Source organism: Dipodomys spectabilis, unplaced genomic scaffold, assembly GCF_019054845.1.
Source record: "Dipodomys spectabilis isolate Male_0828 unplaced genomic scaffold, ASM1905484v1 ptg000063l, whole genome shotgun sequence".
Taxonomy (NCBI): Eukaryota; Metazoa; Chordata; class Mammalia; order Rodentia; family Heteromyidae; genus Dipodomys; species Dipodomys spectabilis.
In genome coordinates, this window is record NW_024870740.1 from 5,534,413 (window position 1) to 5,558,686 (window position 24,274).

The 24,274-nt window shown below is 37.7% G+C and overlaps 1 protein-coding gene across 1 annotated transcript in view; it reads right to left on the reverse strand.

The window, feature by feature from the left end:
• The window catches only part of Pag1 (phosphoprotein membrane anchor with glycosphingolipid microdomains 1), a 57,363-nt gene extending 38,292 nt beyond the window's left edge, over positions 1–19,071 (reverse strand). Inside the window, exon 1 of the mRNA XM_042680699.1 lies at positions 19,011–19,071. The gene's annotated coding sequence lies outside the window, so the exon portion shown is untranslated. The remainder of the gene's footprint in view (positions 1–19,010) is intronic.
• Between the last annotated feature and the right edge of the window lie 5,203 nt (positions 19,072–24,274).

The window sequence follows — 24,274 nt, forward strand, 5'->3', positions numbered from 1 at the left end:
CATACTAGCCTAAAATCTTTTGTCAGTAATTTATCTCTCCATTATTACCATGTGATACATAGGGCTCAGTCCAGGAAGTCAGCTGGAATACCTTCAGGACAAATCCTACTGACATATGGCATAGACAGTTGGGCACTACCGCTATTTCGAGGCACTTCTGTTTGGTCTAGACTAGCATTTTCAGCCATATTGATAACACACTGTGCCAGCTTTCAAAATATGTGCCTGTGTTTGCATGTCAGCTCTATTCAGTGTCTTCATGATTTCAGTTTTCTTTTGAAGCACATAAAAATATATTTGATAGTACTATCAAAACCAGTTATATTTATATCTTGTAAAACATTCATAGTCCAGTGACCTTACCTAGTACAGACTTCTCCCAATAAATGTGTTAGCCCTTTCTGCTGATTCCTGTGCTGATTTACCAAAATTGTATTTTATTGAGAAACATAAAAGAAGAATTCACACATTACCCCATTCAATATAACAGATGCTATTATGTTTATAATTTATCATAGCTCCAACCAACAAGAGAAATAATCATATATTAGCTGCATATAAATACTTTATATATGTTGAATTTTTAAAGGAAGCAGATGCCAGTTGGGTACTTGTGGCTCATATCTGTAATCCTAACTACTCAGGAGGCTGAGATTTGAGGATTGCAGTTCAAAGCCAGCCTAGGCAGAAAAGTCTTTGGGACTCTTTATATCCAAATGACCACCAAAAAAACCAGAAATAGAGTTATGGCTCAAGTGGTAGAGTGCTAAGTTTGAGCACAAAAGCTCAGAAACAGTGCTCAGGATACCCTCTACTCCCTGGCCCCATCCTACATACACACAAGCAGATGTATCTGAACTGAATGTTCAATTGTAATATTGCCTAAACAGGTACAGATACTGTGTGGCATGATACAGCATTTGGCATGATACTGGAACAACCAGAAGATATAACGAATGTGAACTTGAGCTGATCAGGACCCTGGATCTGCCAAAACTTCATAATTATTAGTACTATCACTTGAATGATCAAATAACTATTAAGGATTTTGTCAACTTATGCCAGTCAACTCACATGCACAAGATTTTGAAGTCTGTATATAAGTTCCTGGAGGTTTTTAACTGTCCTAAAACAAAATTTTGCCAATTTCTTACAACTACCTTGTATAGTTATCCATAATGGTTATCTATGTGTCAACTCAAAAGGCAGAGCTAGGATCAAGAGGAAGATGATTCACTATGGCACATGTGGTAAAACACTTCTAGCTCTGGGTTCCTTTCCCTAGCTGTGAGATGTTGTAGCTTTAGAAGGCTCAGTCTTAAGTTCTTTTCCTATTGTATTATGGGGCATGTCATCCACAAGCATGGCTTCAAATCTCATCAGCTTGCCTTAATCCACAAATTTGTATCCCAACCAAAGGCTTTTTTCTCAGCAGCAAGCCACATATTCAGGTGTCACTTAGGCCTCTCTGCCTGGCATCTCCCAGGCTCTGTGCCTTGTTGTGTACAAGGCTGATTGCTCCACCTTCCTCTGCCAAGGGGATATCCTTCAGGTCTCCCTCTCTTCATGAGTGGTGTCACATTCTGCTGGTCACAACAGACTGAAGAAAGCTATGGCTCATGCCTGTAATCCTAGATACTCAGGAGGCAGAGATCTGAGGATCACAGTTTCAAGCCAGTCTAGGCAGGAAAGTCTGTGAGACTCTTATATCCAATAAAAAGCAGGAAGTGGCAATATGGCTCAAGTGGTAGAGTGCTTGCCTTGAGTAAAAGAAGCTCAGGGACAGTGCCCAGGCCCAGAGTTCAAGGCCTAGGACTTGGCAAAGAAACACAAAAACCAACGAACAATAACAACAAAACAACAACAGAAACAACCAAAAATCAAATGACTAAATCCCAGGTTATCCCATGGGTCACTCAATCTCTACTTCCCCTTCCTCTCTACATGTAATTTAACATTGAACTCCTTAATGGCATCTCTTTAGATGACTTCAAAATCTATCTCTTGAGTTATACTGTCTCTGCCTCCCCAGGTCTAGTCCCTTGGTTTAACCCACCAGTACTTATCTCGCCTAAGAGCCTATTGGTTTTCCTCCATTCATACTGCTGCCTTCCAACCTCTCCTTCCAAACCCCATCTAGATAGATCTTTCCAGAAAGAAAATCTGATCACACCAAACCAACTATATAAAACCCTTTAGTGGATTCCTATTGTTTAAAGGACAAAGAAAATGAAATAATAAAAAGTAGGCCATAATCTCCTGCAAATTGTACCTTTTACCTAGCTCTTTCACCTCTTCCTACTTCCTTGCTGTCTACCATCCCAGCCACTTCTTCCTTTTCTGGAACTTCTTCAACCTTGCCACAGACTTTCTTTCCCCAGTTAGGTTCTATACTTCCTCTGAGATCGGCAAGTCTTCAGTTCATCAGATCCTTGCCTATTGCTACTGTGTTGCTTTTTTTTTTTTTTAATAGCACCTCATTTACTTTTATTTGTGTGATATATTTGGTCATGTGTGTGATACCTGCTGCACAGTGTGGAAAGCTACTGCAAATCAAATCCAAAAGAGGAATTGGTGGGCTACTGTATCTATCCTTGGCTCTGGTGGTACATGACAATCTTGATGTCCATGGTTAATCTAGAGATATTTGTCAGGATATGGTTTTGATTTGTTTTTGTTTTCATAATCAATTTTAAAGTACGAGGTCAGATTTACAAAGAGGACCAGTTGCACTATTTGTTGGAAAGCTTACTATTATCAATTACCGCCTAATGTTTCTGATTGTTTAGTAAGACATCATTTAATTATGAACTTTCTAAGTTCGAAGTTTAATAGAACCATGAGAGCATAGTTTGAGTTCCTCAAACTAACAGGGACGTGCAAAATGCATATTGTATCATACTGATTTAGCAGGTAATCTTTTTTATAGCAGAGTATATAAAAGGTGTAACAGCAGCATCAATAGTAGTGGATAAGTAGTCAAGCAGACAGAAACAACATCTTGTTCCTCTGAGATGTCATCTCAGATTTAAGAGCCTACTTCATCTTCCTCTTCCCACTGATCCATAGCCACTATAATCAACTTACTTTTGTGTAATACTTTAGTTTATCAAATGTTTTCACAATTTTCCCTGTATAGTTCAAAAATCTTGTGAAAAAGTGTAAGGTGGAGTTGTGTTTTTATTTCTAAATCATTTTGAGTGCTTTAGTAAGGAGGAAACAATAGAATAAAGTAGCCACTTTTGCTCCAACAGCTAAGGTAGGAGCCAGAAGCTTTTTCTGCTTCCACTGGAACTCCTATATTCTTCCATCAGAATATCTTTCCCTTAGAAAAAATATGTTTCTACAAAGTGAGCCTGTGACCGTAAACCAGGAAAATACAGACCATACTGCTGCTACAATCACTAACTCCAGTGCCACAGGGACCTGATAGGTAAGGCACATGTGAGATAGTCAGGTGGATATTGACCTATGAAACGAGATGCCATCTTTCTCATATATCTACAAAGATATAAACCACTACATGTTTTTTCTTCTATTTTGCTTTTTTCTTAACACTACTTTAAGAAAACCATGGCACAAAACTAATGAAACTTGGTACTTACAATTTGATAGAGGAGGTGAACTGTTATGCCACATGACCCATGCTGAGTGCTGCTAGCTGTTCTTATAAAAGACATGGCATTGTCTAGAAGGGATAACATTCTTTGGTTTCAAAAAACAGAAGACTGGGGTCTACTACTCAGTGTCCACCTGTGAGGATTTTGTGAATGCTCCAGATTTATGAGGTAGAACTAGCACTTAGGTGTTATAACTTACCTCAAAAGTGAAGAATGAAACAGATTATGCTTACTAAACTTATGTGTGGCTTGTATCTGTATAAGCTCTTCAACATATTCTAATTTATATGCTTGATATCGAAGTGTTAACATAATTTTAAAACAGTATTATTATTGAAAACCTTGGACTGCTTGGGGATTCTTGAGCGCTAGTTCCAAATACCTACTTTCACTCCCCTCCTCGCCCCCACCTTGGTACTTGTCATGGGGCTTGCACTCAGGATTTGGACACTGTCCTTGAGCATTTTTGCAAGGCTAATGCTCTACCACTTGAACCACAGCTCCACTTCCATCTTTTCAATGGTTAATTGGAGAGAGTCTCATAGACTTTCCTGCTTTGGTTGGAGCCTCGAGTAGCTAGGATTACAGGCGTGAGCAAGCCACTGGAGCCTTGCTTGCTTTTTTATTTGTTAAAAAAAACTGTTGGAGTAATTTAAAATATCTACAGGACTTACCAAGAGGCAAAATGCTCTTACCTATATTTTAAATCTGTACCCAATGTTCTATTTTGTCAAACACATGTCAAAAATATGGAAATCCCTTTAAAGACATATATATATATATATATAAAATCAAATTTAGAATATGAAGCCCCAGATGGTCCAGTAGTAGCAACAAAAACCGCTTCCCTTGCCAACATGAATTTCATAAACTAGAAATCATTATCAGGCTTGCAAGTACAGACAGAGCAAGTCTACAAATACTTATTACTATATGCTCGGTATTATTTTAGGTACTTCATTACATGGTCCATAAAACACTATTTTAAAAACAAACACTGAATGTTCGAAATGAACTGTTTATTCTTCACCACAAAGGCACTGGTGCATCTCCAGAATGCCTAGTCTGTACACCCATGTGTTCTGGCAAGACAGGGCAGTGAATGCAAATGGGACCTACAGCCTTTAAAAGCAAAAGCAAACTTCTGTGCTGGGTTGTCTTGAATGTTTAACTGATGTCTGTCTCTCTCTTTTTCCCCTAATAATCTAAGTTTGTAGGAATCAGTCTTTGTGTTCTCACAGACAACCTAGTAATGGTGATGAAACAGCTATATAAACATAAATGCCACTGTGTGATTATTATTGATGAGATAGGGAACCTCTTGGCTATAGATTCAAAGGCTTCCCTGTTGCATGGAAAGGTAGAAAGTAAGAGAGAGATGAGATGCAAGCCATTCTCTTCATCATTCTACCTCAAGGACTTTCTGAAATCATAAAAGGGACTGAAATCATAAAAGTGGCAAGCCAGTGTCAAACAATGATGTATGAGTAGGTGGCCACATGATAAAGCAATGGTTGTGAGGCTTCTGGAGGAAGTGGGTTGGGTGCATCAGGTTGGAGTTGGAAGGCAGAGCCCAGTGCTCTTTTAGAAGCTTAAAAGTTCCATTACTGTAAAGATAAGACATCATCCTCAATGAACACTCACTTTTCACAATCTATTTATTTCAAAAAAGAAAGTTTATTTTTTGACCCAGCTCATATCACTTATTAGAGATATTCTAGCTGCCGCATAAATAAATCTCCATCCAATGCATTTTACGGGATTCAAAAGCAATTTATGGATCAATCTAGAACTATTGCTTAGCTAGTTTTGTGAAAATACTAATAATAGTGAAAGAAATCAATGAAGGTTTATGAGGTTTTCACTCTGCTTAGGTTTTGAAATGGGTTCTTACCCATTATAAAAGGCCTCTAATAGTTTTGGAGTTTAATATTGCACGTCGTTGTTTCTGATTCTTTCCTTGTGTCCACCTTTTGTGTGTTACACACAGCTATTACTGAATTGTCAGCCTCATCATGTGACAGTATGTGGATCCCATGCCAAAGTACACACACATGCACTTAAGAGTCAACAAGTTCCCTACTTCTGTTGTCCTTCTGCACCAGAGAAAGAGTAACACCAAATGCATTCAAAGGCTCATCTTATACTCTAAACGAATAAGCAATTAAGTAATTTGGCTGAAAAATCACATTTTTAGTATAACTAAGGAAAAGCTAATAGCTTCCAAAGATTGAAAATCTACAATTTGCCAAGTACTATTTTCTACTCATTTGAAAAAAAAATCTAGTTCTATTTAAGTTGTCATCCAAAGGATTTCTGTGAGGTACAGATAGGTGGAGGAAATGGTACAAATGATCTTTCCTTCCTTGTATCTTTACTCTGAGTGTGTGTGTGTGTGTGTGTGTGTGTGTGCATGTATGCACGCCAATACTGAGGTTTACACTCAGTACATGACAACTCAGCTGTCCGTTACCTTTTTTGCTCAAGGCTGATGGTCTACCACTTGCCACAGCTCCACTTTCAGCTTTTTGAGGGTTAATTAGAGATAAAGTCTCGTAGATTTGTCTGCCCAGGCTGGCTTTGAACCCTGATCTTCAAGGTCTCAGCCTCCTGAATAGCTGAGATTCAGTCATAAGCCATTAGTGCCAGCTTGCATTTTATTGCAGTGTGACTTTGTAGCTCCGTGTAGCCAGAAATGCCTGACTACCTTCTCAATTCTGCACAGATCTGGGGCTCATGGTGGCTCTGGAGAGGCACCAAAAGCAGCTGTGTGTTCACTCTGCATCTGCTCACAAGCTGTGCACGCTTCCACTCTCAATCTTGGACCTCTGTGGTAAGCCCAGACTAGTGTGTGGGACAGCAGACACACATAAGGTGTCCTTGTTGTCTTCCCCAATCATCCAATCTCTAGAGGTAGAGAAAGATAGTTGACTGTTGGGTAGAAAAACCCAACTGAGACCAGAAAATTTCTCAAGATAAGCCAGCGCAGTCTAGAAAACCACAGATTCAGGAGCTAATGAAATGCAATTGTTTGAAGCTCTTAAACTATAGGGTAGCTTGTTACACAGTCAAAGCTAACTGACAATTGCAGACATTCTTAACCTCAACTGTACTAAAGAGAGATATCATAATTTATCCCAGCTCCACTAGCTGGTCAGTGGTAATGCTATTGGGTTATCCTATTTTCTTTAAAGGCCCACACTTTTAAGTCCCTTTTATTTTATTGCTTGTTTTGGGCAGTCCTGGAGTTTGAACTCAGGACTTTGCACTTGGCAGGTGTCATCCCTCCAGCCCTTGACTGATTTTTATTTTTTTAAATATCCTCATATGGAATACTTTGTATATGCTCAGTGTTGGATTAGAAGTATTTCCTATAGGTAGGTAGCTTGCAATCACTAGCTGCCTTTAATGGTCTTGCCATGTGATTTGTAGTATCTGAAATGTATCTTCTGTCTTTGAAAGTTGCTCAAATGTAACTACTCCTCAGAAATTTCCCTTAATCTTCCTTAGGCATCTCCCAAGAGAGAAATAAAAGTTTCTAATTTATAGTTGATTGCAAAAGCAATCACAATTGCTCATTTCTTTCTATATCCCCCTGCCTTCATGATATGACATTTCAGGAACTACGATCAAGAGATGAAATTGATTTCTCCACCCTCTGAATTTAGACTTGCCTTGTGACTGTCTTTGGGCAAGAAATGTAACAGAAGTGACAGTACGTCAGTTCTGAGAAGCCTTAGGACCTTTGCATGTTCCCCAATATTCTCTAGGAAAACCTAACTCTATTTCTCAAAAAAATTTTGGTCTGTTCCTGCCAAAGAAAGAGAGACCATAAGGACTAGAGCTCAGTTAGCCAGTCTGTCTCAGATGAAGCCCCTAGAGTTGTGAGCAGACCCCAGCCAAGGTCAGCAAAGCCAAACCACACTGACCACTGTCATACACGTGGAGTCTAGCTGAGCTCAGCCTGAAATGCCCATCCAGAATTAGAAGCTAAATAAAGTCACTGAAAGCCACTAAGCTTTTGCTTAGCAATGGATAAAGGAGATCTATTATGCTTTTTTTGTATATGAGAGCCTTTGTACTCTTTATTTTTCAACTCATTAAAAAATAGCCTGTGAATTCCATAAATGTCACTAAATAAATGGATGAATGAATGAATGGCTAAATATTCAACTACACTAAGTTGAGACTTTTCTAACAAAACAGACCTCTGGCTTTTGGTATTTATTTTGAAGTGGTTAACTTTTCTCTTTCCTGGCTGGGAGGTAAAGCAATGTTTAAGCACAGGACCTGCTACTTAGCAGGTGTGCTCAATAAACGTTAGCTCCCACTGATGCTGAGTATGAAATCAGATGCCAAACAAAAGCCAAAGCAAACACCATGCACTGAGATAGTCAGGATGTTTTATTTCCCTAAATGCTTTTACAATCAGGGCAATCTCTCTGGGGTATCTGTAGGATGGAGATTTAGGGCAAGCAACATGCTGTTTTTGTTTCTGTAGATATGGGTAAGCTTCTTTCTTTTTGAGAATACACAGTTTTTGTGGCTTCCTACCTCCAACCACCTCACCACAAAGAGCAGAAGTCCTACAATGGAAAGGCCACCTTAGAGGCCTCTTGCTTATTAAGGCCAGTGCTTCATAGCTTTGGCTATACTCTGGAAGCCTGTTGGCGGGGAGCAGGGAGGGGGGGATTTTAACAATGCCTCCAGTGATTGATTTAGCTAGTTTGGGGGTACAGCTTGCAAGTGGAGACTTGAATCCTCATTGAGAACCTATCCTCAACTTTTCATGGGACTGCTTCCATCATTGAAATGGTTGTTACTGGATTAACTTTTTAAGGAAGTTCTAAAAGCGTCTTTTATAAAAACCCAGCCTGAGAAGCAGTATTTTTCGGATAGACAATGGTGAGCTCAAAAAAAATTAAGAAATAATTTTCAGGAGAGCAATTCTCTGATGATTGACTGCTTAAGTATAATATGAACACTTGGCAAGGTCCTTGATGTCTTAAAAGCCTTGAACTTAATTAAGTATTCAAAATTTTATTGTCCTAAATTAAATAATACAAAACACTTAAATAATATATTGAATCTAATTTGCACTTAAATGTACGATCTTAAAATGCAGTGGTCTAAAATTCTTCTCTCTGAAAAATGTACATTACCCCATGAATAAAATAATTTTTCACAAATTAATGTCTTATTAAATATTTTAGGCTCAGGCTCAACATGAGTATTTAAAAAACTAGTCTCATCTTCATACTACATAAGGGACTCTTTCTCAAGTGTTATTTTCAGCCATTACTTATTTTTTGTAGAGTGTAAAGTGGTTGAAAATGATGATTTTGTTAGTCTGTATAATGTATACAAATTGCTTTAATGTCAAGACTTTATCCTCAATAATTCTGTAACTGCAATCACAAAAATGGACCAGAAACATGCATTCTTTCTAAGTCACAGTCTCTCCAAGAGGAAAAAAATCTGCTTTGACATTCTGACTTCACAGTTAATATCGGAGAGAGAAGATACAGAGAGCATGAACAAGTTAAGCAATGCCTAGAACCAAATGCTGGGAATGTAGCCCAGGGCTTTTGAGTCTCACTTCTCTGGGGGTTTCTGGAAGATAATGGCAAAGTGTGATCTAGCCCAGAAAAATCAAATGGCAGGGCTAGATCTGGTTCCTAGCTTTGCCAAATACGCAGGTTTTTTTTTTTTTTTTCCCTCCAACCTCTACTATAGATGGCTGTATTGAACAGAGTAGGACAACAGGAAAATGATCCCTTTCTACTTCAATTCTTCTTACTATGAAACAGGATAAAGTCAACTATAGTCATTAAATGCAAAAGTTATATTAGCTGAGTTTGTAAAGAATGTCCTTTTTTTGTTTCAAGTTCCCAACCAGGATGGCATATTATATATAATCTTCTTAAGAGAGAAGGGGGCAGGGAACGAGGAAGAGGAAAGAAAGAAGGGAAAGGGAAAAGGGAGGAGGAGGACTATTTTTCTTCTCTCAGCCAATTAAGGGCAAAATCCTACAAATTGCTTTCTCATGTTCTCTAATACAAAAGAAAAGGGCATATGTTAATGAAGTAGCATGGAGTTTTAATTATGAGAAATACACTGGATAAGACAAAGATTAGGTTAGAAAGAATGTGACATTTGGGAGGACTGAGTCATGTGGTCTCTGTTTTCAACATGGATTAATAGTCTAGTAGGCAGAATAGTGTGAGAACATAGAGTAATAGCAGCCATTTACATAAAACCATAGTAATACTGTGCAATTTGCCATCATTTACTTTGAGGAAGTTTGCATTTTTAAAGCCCACAGAGATGTAGTGATAATTTCCTTGCCAATGTTTATGTAAAACATTTCCCAAACAGGAGTGATTTATCTTATTCTGAAATGAATTGTTAGATCACAGCAGAAGATGTTAGTGTTTGCATCCCTTATAGAAATGCCAAACTAAAATTTTACTCTGCCTGATGCTGTACTATAAATGGGGAAATTAAAATACTGAAAAATGTTCTCCAAGTTGCTAACATTCTTTCTTAACATTTATTTCTTAGTACAAATGACTTATTCTTTCAAAATTTGAAAATGAGTGCTAGTTACAGTCAGAGAAATGTCATTGCTTATTTTAATTAATGAAATGTCAAAGATACTCTACTCATATATATTTCTTTTTTATTGGGATTGTATACATTGAAATGCCTCTAAATATTTGTTACAAAAAAGTTAAGGGATAGGAAGGGGAAACAAAGGAGGAGGCTACAATGCTTGATAAGAAATGTACGCATTATCTCACCCATGTAATTGTAACCCATCTGTACAGTATTTTCACAATAAAAAAAAATAAAAATAAAAAAAGTAGTTGCTCTGATGACAATGGGTTTTTAAGAACTGGAACAGCAAAACAACATTAGTGTTGGAAAACTGATGCTAGTGTAAATTTTACTGAATTTTGTTAGCTGTGTTTGAATATAATAATGGATATAAAATTTATCAAGTGTAATAAAAACAAATGAATGGTAGGGTTAGACTTCAAAGCCAATAAATAAATGGAATACGGTTAGACAACTACTGCTGTAAGAACACAAGGAAAGAAAAAGTAAGAAATTTTAATGTAAGATAGGAGGTCTTAAGAAATCAACTTTAGTGATCAAAAGAACAACACATGGGAAAATGACAATGACTTACGATTGGTATTTCAAAACAGTCTAGATAGCATATAAGGAGAAGATAAATAGTATAGGGATTTGCATAAGATTCTTATGGTTAGCATACATTTAAAGAGATGATTCTTGGATAGAAAGTGCCAAGAGATCTATGACATGGATAGAGAGGGAAGAAGGGCAAGAAGGGCTTCGTGACATTTTCTGGCCTTTAGACTTCCTTCTATAACTGTCAAGATTTCACGTTACACAATTACAATGATGCGCAATGCTCTGTTCTTAATTGGTTATTGGATGTATGTTTAAAATAATGGCATATGATTAATTTATAAGAGTGGTAAGATTCTCTTTACATTCTATGCAAAAAGTTGTTCTAACACTTTTACCTTAGCTTCATTAAAGATTTCAAGTGTTGTGAAGAGTTAAATTTTTGCAAGCCTTCAGAGGAGATATATTTTGTAACATATGAAGTAACCTGAGTAAAATGATATGATTTTAGGTAGATTCAAGTTCACTTAAATTCAATCTTTAATCATTAATTCAACTACTAGCTAAATTGTTTTGTAATGAAACACATAACTTGCAGACAATTTTTGATTTGGCATAATGGTATAGATTCTTGACTCTGGGACTATGTAAGTTTCAAACGGCATCTAATATGCCATGATATTCAAAAACAATGTACCATGTGATTTTTTTTTTTGTTTCTTTGTATGTTCCTCCCCCCATGGTATAACCCCTGTTTTCACTGTATTTGATGCGGGTGCCTTGCATCTTGTATATACACTTCTCTAATTCGGGGAAGGGAAGGGAAAAAAAATGCTTAAATAGGGATACAGGTTAACCTATTAAAACAATGAGATGTACAAGACACTATGTTGAAAACAAACTTTACAACTTTGGAGGCGGAGGGGGGATAGGGGAATGTGTAGTTGTGAAGGTGGAAGGGAAGGGATGGTAGGGGGAAAACAAAGGAGGAGGCAACAATGCTGGATAGGAAATGTACTCATTACCTTGCTCATGCAACTGTAACTCCTCTGTACAGTATTTTTACAATAAAAAAGCACAGAAATAGTTTATGTTGTCAGCATACCAGGGAGAATGAGGATGGATGGACAGACAGACAAATAGATAGACACACATACACACAGAGTCACTCATTTAGCCACTACCCCATGTAAGAAATAAAACACTACCAACACATGAAAAGTATGTGAGAACATTGATCAGATTATAATATCCTTTCAGCAATGTTCCTTATGCTTACTACCCAATGAACCAGGTATCCATTATATGTATAAAGTCAGGACATGAGTAATGATAAGAACTAATTAAAAGCACTATGGGAGCTTACATTGTTCATGAATCATAAGGAGGCTTGCTCACTTGAATATCCCTAATGGCTTTGCATTTTCTAAGAAACTCTCCTCCCAATTATTTTATCACAAATATTTAGGCATCATCTAAATAATTAATTATTGTCATTTTATTTTTTTATTACCTTAAATTAGCTATATAGGGTGGATGGGTGGGTAGGATTTCATTGATACATTTCTATATGTGTTTAAAATATATTTCAATCAATCTCATCTCTTGTATCATTCTCCCTTCTCCCCATTCCCCCTTAACCAAACAATTTCAACTATTTTCACTGTTCTATTTTCTTAGATGCAAATATTCTACTTCAAGCATATTAATCATCTTAATTTTATTTCAACTTTAAAAAACAGAAATTGGATTTGAAATTTCACTACTCTAAACAATGCAATAAATGTCTACAATACCTCTGAGTCCCAGTGGTTTTCTAGAGCGGCTGTTGGAAAGCCCTGTCTCAGTTCTTGGGACTCTTCTGACAAATGACAAGAAGTTAGAGAAGGATGGACGAAACGGAAACAAAGCATGTTGGAAACACTAAGCAAGAAGGGGGCACAAAGAAGGTCAGGGTAAAAAGCTCTGCTTTGAACACTGTCTCCCAGGGAGAGCAAGTCACATAGCCGTGAAGGTAAAGTTAAAACTTTGGAGCCCACAAAACTAAGACATAAGCATCTCCATATACACCAAAGCTGGTCTATAATATGGAATGGGTCAGAAATTCGATGTATGCACATCTACTTAGGGTACACATCTGCTAAGTCCCATATTTCTTTGGTACATCTTAAGCCAAAATATCTACCTAAAAGACGAAAAAAGGCTGAGAATTGAAAATGGTAAGAAAAATTTTGTCATGAAACTTCTGAGAACTTGGAACAGCTGTTTCCCATGTGAATATGTGATTGTTTGGGTTTAGGGATTTATTAACCATGGAACAAGGAACATACTTCTTTTTCAAATTGTTCATTTATAAAGCACAGAATAAAGCTTGATTATATCACATCTGCCATGAGGGAGTTTACAGAACTCATTTTGCACTAGCTTCCCTCTGCCACCTCTCTTTACTTTTATTTTCTGTTTCCTTTTATCCCTGCCTATTTTTTTTCATTTCAATGTGTTGTTTATTATGTTACATTCTTTAAGCCCTTCTGGAACAAGGCAGGGTGTAAATAAACAGTCCCCAGCTAACAAAGATGAAAAGCACTTAGAGATAATCTAGCTATCTTCCATATTGTACAGATGAGAAATCAGAGCCTCCAAGGCCCAATGACTATTGGTTTAAAGACTGGTTTGAAATTTAGAGATCCCAGTATCTAGTTGCTGCCTACAACAAGAGATTCTCTTGTGTTTCCTTTTCTCAAGGCACCACTGCCCAGGGATGTCAACAGACATTCTCCTACATGAGAGAATGCAAAATTAAGGCAATTATGTATTCTACATCACAAGAAATTTTTGAGGAATCCTTCAATAAGTGAATGGATTTAATTCAGTTTAACTTATACCTCTCTAATAGGTGTGCCTGTACATCTTTTTTTCTTTTCTCCTTTAGGAACTGTACCCTTAGCATCCCTCAGGACACACTTTGGGAGATGCTGGGTTCCGACAAAGACTCCAGAAAGCAGATGGGAGGGAGGAATTGTCAAATGACCATCTCTCTACACAATGGCCTTAATAATCGCTGCTCCTGACCTGGCAAAATGGTGTTGCTCCACTGGCCTAGGAACATGGGCTGGTAACTGGGTGTTAAGGAAGTGGCAAAGCACTCACCTGCAGCCTTTCTCACAATATTGCTGAAGTCCTGTACAGGTGTGCTGGGTTAGGGCCTGTAAGTCTGTTCTCCAGGTAGGTGTTAGCCTGTACGCATTTTGATTCCAACTAAAGGAGGAGGATTACAAATTCTTCCATTGAAGTAAATACCATTAGATGAAGGGTGTACATTCCCAAACATAGTGACATAGTATCCTGTGTGTGCTTCTGTGGGGGTGCATGTGTGTTTACAGACCCCAAGGGGATGTGGCAGCTGAGCAAGTGTTGGCATGGTTCAGAAGGTCCAACACCCAAATTCCAGAGCCAATACCAATGTGAGGACTGACTATACCCAGCAGGCAAGTGTTCACTCTCTCTGAGCTTTGGTTTCCTCTTTGGTTAAATGGAAATACTTGCTAGTTTAAAATGGAAATAGGTAGTAAGGTAGCCAGGTGGATTAAAAACTGATTATTTGCCAAATATTTGGCCTAGTGTTTGCTTCACATTAAATCCAAGGTAAAATAATGCCATGTGGGACATACTCTAACTCCCTTAATATGTATCTTTCATACTAGAACACAATGCTATATAACAATGGCTTCAACAAGATTCTTACCCTCCTCCCTTTGTGGCCACCCCAGCTAGCCAGTGGCAAGGATCCCTGTAAGGGTTGCGTGCATCCTGACTTAGCTGCCTGTGACCTCCCACCATTTCTTTTTAAAAATATATTTTTTATTGTAAAAATGCTGTACAGTTACATGAGTAAGGTAATGAGTACATTTCCTATCAAGCATTGTTACCCCTTCCTTTGTTTGTCCCCTACCATCTCTTCCCTCCCCACCTCCCCAAGTCCTCCCTCCCCACCAAAGTTGTAAAGTTCGTTTTCAACATAGTGTCTTGCATATGTCATTATTACAATGGGTCATCCTGTATACTTATTTCAGCATTTTGTTATTTCCCTTCCCCCAACTCCCAAATTTTAGAAAAATGAATACACAAGATGCAGGGCACTGAAATCAAATACAGTGACAACAGGGATTGTACCATGAGGGATGAACATACAAAGAAACAAAAAAAAATCAATACTACATTAAAAAGAACAACAAGTAAGATAAAATCTCTTGTGTCCCTATCTTGGGGTTTTCATTTTGCTTAGCATCAGGTTATATGGTCATACGTACATAGTTTTTGACCTCTTCTGCTTGTCCTAGACATATACTAGTTATTGCAGATATGAGAAACCATGGCACCTACATTTCTTTCAGTCTGGCTTACTTCACTTAATATAATTTTTTCCAAGTCTTTCCATTTCCTAACAAATAGGGTGGTGTCATTCTTTCTGATGAAGGCATAGAATTCCATTATATGTGTGTGTGTGTGTGTGTGTGTGTGTACTTATATATATCACATTTTTTTGATCCATTCATCTACTGAGGGGCATCTGGGTTGGTTTCATATCTTAGCGTGGTGAATAATGCTGTGATAAACTTACTTGTGCTGGTAGCTTTGGTATGGCCTTATTTGTGATCATTTGGGTAAATGCCCAAAAGTGGGATTGCTGGGTCATAGGGGAGTATATGTGGAGTCTTTTGAGGAATCTCCATACTGCTTTCCAAAATGGTTGAACAAATTTACATTACCACCAACAATGCAGTAGGGTTCCCTTTTGGCCACATCCCCTCCAGCATCTGTTGTTATTAGAGTTCCTGATTATAGCCATTCTAACTGGGGTGAAACTCCCACCATTTCTGGTGAGCTGTGCTCTGAGGCTTTGGAGAGCCAAGTCTCCACCAGCCCATGCTAATGATCTAGCCGGGAGTATAATAGCTACTGGGGATTCCAACAAACCAGAATGAGCAAGCAGGGCAGGAGATATGGCTACTAGAGCCCCTGGCAGCTAGCAGAAGTTTCCCTGCAGTGCCCAGGCAGACAGCACTGTCTCCCAGGGCACCAGTCCTGCTGCCTCAGGCAGCACTAACACAGAGCCCCTGGTAAGGCTGAAAGGCTAGCCAGCCTCTTCATGACATCCTCTTACAAAGCTAAGTCCTGTGTTCCTCTCAGTCATCCTCACTCAATTATTAAACACAATCAAACAAAATTACACAAACTAAAATGTGCTATCTAGAAGCAATAAAGGAAAAGATAAACTCTGATCAAAGCCTTCATTATCTTCTTAGTTTCTTAATTTACTTGGAAACACATAAATATATTTATCTCTCTTTCTCTTTGTATAAATAATAATAATAATTATTATTATTTATGGGAATAAAATCCAGGACATCACATTCGCAAGATAGGAACTCTACTACTGAGCTACACCCTCAGTCCTATTAAGACAAACACATAAACATGTACACAAATATATTCACATATACATATACACATCTATTTTCATATATTTTTTTCTGCATACATCTATGTATGTAGAAAGAGACACAAATACAGACTAGATCTTGCTATGCAGTTCAGGCTGACTTTGAACTCACTATATTGACTATATTGAGCTTGAACTCAAGATCCCCCTGTTTCCAGTTCTCAAGTGCTGGGATTACAAATGCACCACAATGTCTGGCTCTCTATCTTAAAAATATTTAACGTATAGTATGTATTAAATATTAATATGCATGTATATTAATATATATTAATTACATACATTTAAAGTACCTATATCTATGTCTACTTAAAATATATGCTCAAAAAGATTGCCATATTCAATTTAAATAATTGAGAAATTTTAAAACCACAAATAATATGTATTAATCATGCCAGTAGTCTTGGAGTAAAAGATGGGCTTTAGTAATTGAAGACTCATCCTTACATAAACTATATAGAAAGCCCAGAAGAATTTATAATAAATCTAATGATCTCTCTATATGGATAGTCTTATAACTATAGTTTTAGAAATCTCATAATTTATATTATACAGTACTTGTGAAAATATCCAGGAATTTATTTGTACACATACATACAAGCAAAGACTGGGGAGTAAGAATTCTCTTCAAGTTTGACGCTGAGAGGTCCTTAAACTTGGACCTGGCAATGACCCCTAAACATCTGCCACTGGGGATGCTCTGGGGTTGGAGTTTCTTCTCTTGATCACATACCCTGTGAACAAAACAGCCCGCATTCTCAAAACATTTTCTACTCTAGTAACACACACACACACACACACACACACACACACACACACACACACACACTTCTCAGGTATCTAGGACTCTCAGGGACCACTGTATTGTGAGATCTCAGTGCTGGAGGAAGAGGTGGGAAAACACAGCCTTTCAGAAGCAGAAACCCTGGGCCTCAGTCATGCTTCTATTTCTGCCCATGCCATTTCCAGTCCTAGGTTTGCACAATGCTTTGAATCTTCCCTTTCAGTAGTGGAATCAATCTTGCTGTTGTTGCTTTAAAGGTATGGGTGTGGCACCCTCTCATCGTCCCTAGCAATTCACCTCTTACTTCAATGCACATCTTTTAAATTTTTTTCCTTACCTTAAGCAGCACACATTTGCTTCTATGAATCACCAGATAATGAACATAGGGTAATATTCATTTACACTGATGTGTAAATGCATAAGGAGCAGTATCAGAGCAGGTCTGGTGTGTTCTTACAGTATTTCTAAACCTCCTTAATTTTAGTTCTTGCTACTACAGCATTTAGACAGGCATCGTGCTCTCCTAAAGACCTTTTTCATGTAATACATGCATAATGCAATATGAAAAAAGGAATTACTGAAAGGAAAACTATTTCCCCAAATTATGACTTGCATTTCAGTAATGAGAAGCTATTCAAATATATGTTTTAAAAGAAAATCCCTAAGCTGATCTATTCCTTAGAATTTTGAGATTTCCCACTGCTCTGCTATTTTCCCATTCTGTATGCACAGCACAGATTCCTGCCAAGCCCATTACAGTGAGCAAACAATGCCCTCTCTGTCAGACAGGGAATGAATAGTATCACAAAATTCTCTAATGTACAGCCTGCACTCCCCCCCCCCCCCCCAACCAAAGCCCTTCAGAAGAGAATAGCCAGGATGAGGGCTGATGAGAAAGACCTGCTTCTCTCCCTGGCCACTCTGAAACTGCCTTTCGGAACATTAGGGTAATGCCACCCATGCATTCCTTCTAAGCAGAAACTTGTCGAGTATCTTCTTTTAAATAAGGTCATGCACTTTTGCATTTCTGGATATATGAGTATACAAGCACCTTCACAAGGAAAGGAGCAGCATTTCATCAGATGAAATTTCAGGGCTTGGCAAAAACAGCTTTTTGTTACAAACTGAGCAGCAACAGGGGAACTTCATAGAAATGACACAGTGATTTGTGTTAAAATATTGGCAGCTAATTCAGGAGGGCTGAGGCTGACTACAGATTCAGCTTCATCTGTTAAGCCTCGATTCCTACAAATATTGTAGCTCTTAAAGAAAGAGCCTAGAGCTACTGTTCTGAAACATGAGAAGAAACTATCATATTCTTCTTGGGTCTCAGGGTTTATTTCTATTTTTTTCTCTCTGTTACACAGACACACATACATGGACACACACTTCCCCCTTACAAGGAAAGGACTTTCCAAAACAAGAACTTCATAAAATATTTCTCATAAACTAACAAAAGGCTTACTTAAGTAGGCATTTTTAGAGATAAAGCTGGTATACTATATGATTCAAGGTTTCTCCCATTTGTAACAAGCACATGTAGTATATGTTTTACCTAACCTTTAAAGGATCATCCAACCTTTTTTTTTTTTAATGGAGAAATGCCTTCAAAAAAAATAATCAACACACATTGGCTTTTGTCTCCCTGAAGATCTTTAACAGGAAGAAAACAGTTCAGCTTTCTCTTCCTTTCCCTGTTCCCACACATTTGCAGTCCAGCTCAGCAAGCTCCCAGAGTTTGATGGCATTTTCTTGGTGACACATTTAGCAGAGGCTGCAGTATACCCAACAGCTCAGCTCTGCTCTCTCTCTTCTCTCTCTCCCCGCCTCCTTCTCTCACATCACCCTAGGTCTGCATCAGACTAAAACAATTAAAGCTTTGTACTGTAGCACTGGCATCTGAACATTCTAATGATGTACTTCTTATTGGTATAATGGTAATATTTACCTTGGAGAGCTGACAGTCAAAAAAAAGTATCCCAAATTCTGGCAATGTATCCTTTTCAAATGTTGTTATGGTGAGATTCTCTCTTCTTTCTTGGCCTATAACCAAGTTAGAGAAAAGTTAGAGAAAAACAGGGCAGATGGATTTGTACTATGAAAGACATTTACCCAGTAAAAATGCTGGCACATTGATATTCCTTCCTAAACACAGCAAACCACCAAGTTTTAACCTCTAAACAGGCACAATTACAAACAGCAGTGAATAAATATGAGATTTGCTTTAAAATAAAAGCCAAGTTAGTGTCTGATCAAACACAAATCAATTTACTTGCTCTTTTTGTATTTTCTCCCACTTTATGAAAAGTCAATTTCTGTGTCACTGTAGTAAAATTAAAACCATCAAATAACTGTTATCTGAATTTGAGCTGAAACACATGATTTAGTTGAGAGTACATTTATGCTTTGTTTTTTGTGACAAAGTAAGCTGTGTTTCAATTGGGCAGATTTCTTAGTGAATGGAGTCTCTGGTGCAGTGTGACAGCACGACATGAGAGAGATATATAGCTAATCCTTCATCATTCCCATGTGGAAATGGAGAAGACGAACAGACATGGAGGAGGCTATAGAGAGGACCTTCCAGTTTACCCTGATCCATCAGCTCTCCAATATTGTCTGTGGTTATGATCTGTTTTGGTCCAAGGCTTCCTCATCCTCCTTTCTTCTCTGTTTCTCTTCCCATCCTTTAATAAGTATCTTCTGTTAGCCGATTCACTATAATCTCAATATCTATTAACATACCATAGTGGGAGTGGTGTGAGAGGGAGGAGAGGGGAGGGGTGGGATGAATGAACGAATGCATTTATACTCTAAGGAGAATATGTTGACTGCTGATTAGGATTCAGAACCTCTCAATTATTTTAGCAGACCAAGACAAAATTCTTGATTTTCAATACAAAAACACAAGCAGAACATGCACTTTGTATTTGCATCTACTGATGTTCATCTGCTACATTATCTCTAAGTGTTGCTTTCTTTCCTTGGAAAATTAGCAGATTATTTATATAATCTTAAAACATAGCTATTGTTTCCCTGTCAGTTATCAAGTAGGAAAGACTGCCTTTTTGTTTGCCATGACATCCAGCTACATTGTCATTTTCTTTTTTCAAAAATAAGTTAAGAAGATCAGAATAAGACACACAATCACAGGCTGTCTTCCTCCAACCTGATTTGAGGTCTTTGCACTGTCAATCATGAATCGTGGGAGGGCTGGGCTTCACTGGGTGAAGTACTTGGCAAATAAGTGAGTTCTCAAGCCATTGTTCTCTTTCATTAGCTTTCAAATCAAACCTTTTCCTACACTCTGAACATCCAGATATTTAGATGTGGATTTTCACTTTTCTATGGCAATAAGTCAAGCCAGGGAACTCTCTTCAAATAGTTACAAACAAGCAAAATTTGATTATCCAAATCACATGGCTGTTAAAAAACATTTTTATTAAAATGCAAATTCTGATTAATATGTATCAGAACTAATATTTCACTATTTCCTCTCTTTTACTAGACATGAATAAAGAGCCTGATTCAAAAGTTAAACACAATTTGACAGTTTAATAAGATAAAAATGGAACATATTTTGAATTCCCAAGATAGGCATTTCATGAATTAAAAATATTTCAGGAAAACAAAGCAATCAAAACAGTGATACTATCATAAAGATGGACATACAAATTAATAGAATATAATTTAGTATCCACATAAATAAACCTGTATATTTATATTCCTTTAATAATATGGTCAATCAGTATTTTTGGCAAAGGAGCTGAGACTATTCAATAAGAAAACAATCACTTCAACAACCAATACTGGGACATCCAGATAAATCCATGCAAAAGAATGAAGCTGGATCCTCTGCTCAGACCATGTTAAAAAGTTAACTTGCTGGTGTGGTAGTATATGTCTGTAATCCCAGAACTTGGAAGATGTAGGCAGGAAAAGTGTGAGTTTTAGGCCAGCCTGGGCTACATAGTGAGACCACACACCCACCCACCTCCACACCACATACACACACACACACACACACACACACACACACACACACACGTTTACACATATAAATACAAGGTAAGTTAAAATGAGTAAAACTCCTAGTTGTTTAGGTAAAACTACAAAATTCTTGAAAGAAAACAGACCTCTATGAAAACAGACCTCTAGGGTTGGGAAGTGGCTCATTGGTAGAGTGCTTGCCTTACATCCATGAGGCCCTGGGTTCGATTCCTCAGCACCACATAAACACAAAGAAAAAAGCCGGAAGTGGTGCTGTGGCTCAAGTGGTAGAGTGCTAGCCTTGAGCTGAAGAGCTGAGAGACAGTGCCCAGGCCCAGATTCAGGCCCCATGACTGGACCCCCCCAAAAAAAAAGAAAAAGAAAAAGAAAACAAACCTCTATAAGCTCCAACTTGGCAGTAGAGCTTTAGATATGATACAAATGTATAAACAACAAAAATGTTTAAAAAGCTAAGTTGGGCTTTATCCAAATAAGAATATTTTTGGGGCTGGGAAGGTGGCTCAGTGGTAGAGTGCTTGCTTTGTATACATGAGGCCCTGGGTTCAATTCCTCAGCACCACATAAGCAAAAAGAAAAAAGCTGGAAGTGGTGCTGTGGCTCAAGTGGAAGAGCGCTAGCCTTGAGCTGAAGAGCTGAGGGACAGCACCCAGGCCCAGAGTTCAGGCCCTATGACCGGACCGCCCCCCCCCCCCAAAAAAAAAAAAAAAAACAACCAAATAAGAATATTTTTGGCTTTAGATTTTTTTGGTTGCTTGTGGGGCTTGAAATTTGGCCTGGACTCAGTCTCTAAGCTCCTTTTGTTCAAGGCTGGTGCTCTACCACTTTGAGCCATAATGCCACTTCAAGGAATATTTTTGGCTTTAAGAAACACTACCCAGCCAGGTGCCAGTGACTCTCTTCTGTAATGCCAGGTACTCAGGAAGCTGAGATATGAGGAATCTTGGTTGAAACTAGCCCAGGAAAAAAAAAAGTCTAAGTAAGACACTTCATCTCCAAGATAAATCAGCAAAAAGCTGGCATAGCTCAAATGGTAGAACAGCAGTTGAGTGAGCAAAAAGGCCAAGCAAATGTGAGGTCCTGTGTTCCTATCCCAGTACTAGAAAAAAAGAAGAAAAGAAGGAAGGAAAGAAAAAAGAAAGAAAGGACATTATAAAAGAGTTAAAAAAGAAAAATCCAAATAATAAGAGAATTTAGAAAGCGAAATGAAGCAAGGTCAATCTAATTAAAGTGAACTACAACATAGAAACACCTTTGAACAACTAATATGCACTTAAAAATGACAGGAATAAAAAACAGGTCCTATCTGTGGGTACTAATAGGATAAAAATGAGTGAATATGATCAAAATACTTACATATATGAGAAAAACGAAACAGTGAAGCTTTTGGATACTGGTTTGGGAAGGGGAGTGATGGGAGAGGATGAGAAAGTATGATGGAGAGGGTGTCTGATTAAGGTACATTGAATAATATGGACATGTCAAAATGAAAGCTCATGTACAACTAATTGATGCTAGTAAAACATATCAGAAAAAGGAAAAGAAATATTACTTAGAATATATAATAGATATAATTATATGTGCATATATATATATATATATATATATATATGCCTCTTATAACTCAAGAAAAATAACCCCACCAAAAATGAGATCTGAATAGACATTTCTCCAGAAAAAAATACAAAAGGGCAAATAAGCACATGAAAAGATGGTCAACCTCATTTTCAGAGAAGTACAAACCCAAACCATAACCAGACATACTTCACACCCACTATCACAGCTACAATAAAAGACAGTAAGTGCAGAGGAGGATCTGAAGACATCAGCACTCTCACACTGCTGCTAGGCATATGAAAGGATGCATCCACCTGACAATAGTATAGAATTCCTTCACAAACATCAAACATAATTATTGTTTGACCCAAAACTTTGACTCTTAAGTATATACCAAGAGAAATAAAATTGTGTGTCCACACAAAACTTGCATATAGATGTTCATATTCATAACAGTCGCAAAATAGAAACCACAAGTGTCCATCAACTGGTAAATAAACACAACATACTTATATTGTTATAAAATCTTATTCGAATGATGAAAGGGGTGACACTGATCATGATTTATTGCACTCACAAATTGACATGGTGAAATGAAACTCCTTTGTGTAACTACGTAAGGTTAACTAAAAAAAAGAATAATAAAAAATATCATTCGAGCACAAAGTGGAACATGCGGCAACATATGATCCCATCTATAAGAAAAATGTGAGAGAGAGACGATTCATGGTTGTTTAAGGCTAGGGGAAGTTAAGGGCAGAGAGATGATAACTAAGGGGTGATAAAAAATGTTCTACAATTGAGCAGGGCACTGTGGCTCACTTCTGTAATCCTAGCTACTTAGGAAGTAGAGAACTGAGGATTAAAGCCAGCCTGGGCAGCAAAGTCTGTGAGACTCTTATCTCCAATAAACTACCACAAAAAGAGAGAAAGAAAGAGAGAAAGAAAGAAAGAAAGAAAGGAAGGAAGGAAGGAAGAAAGAAAGAAAGAAAGAAAGCCAGCCAGCCAGAGGTGGAGCTGTGTCTCAAGTGGTAGAGAACTAGCCTTGAACAAAAAGAAGCTCAGCGACAGTGTTCATGCCCTAAGCTCAAGCCCTAGGGCTTGTGCTAAATAAATAAATAAAATCCTATAATTGCTGGTTACACAACTCTAAATATACTAATGCCTTAAATTAAATTCCATGACTCAAATGGTTGGATTGTACAGTGCATGAGCTGAATCTTGGTAAAGCTTTTACCAAAAGTAAAATATTCCAAGAGACATAAATATTATATTGTCAATCATTTTCCGTATCAATCTAATTCTAGCTGGATTGTGGGAGTTGTGCTGAGGTATGGGGTTTAGCTCCATTGCAAATTAAGTTCTGACTGAGGCAACATGAGTATAATGGTGCATGGGCTCAGTGGTTCTTCAGGTCTCCTCTCATCTCATGACTGTTCCTACCTGTGGCAGTAGTTAAGCACTACCAACATCTATTAGTTCAAACAAATCCTACAATTCTGATTTAATTTTCCTTTGTATTAAATAATTTTAGGATTTTTGAAACCAGTTATTTAGACAAGTATGACTGTTCCCACATCTGCCAATACTATGTTAGTAGAATGTCAACTCAACCCTGTTTCTTCTATACTTACCCACTGATAGTTTCCA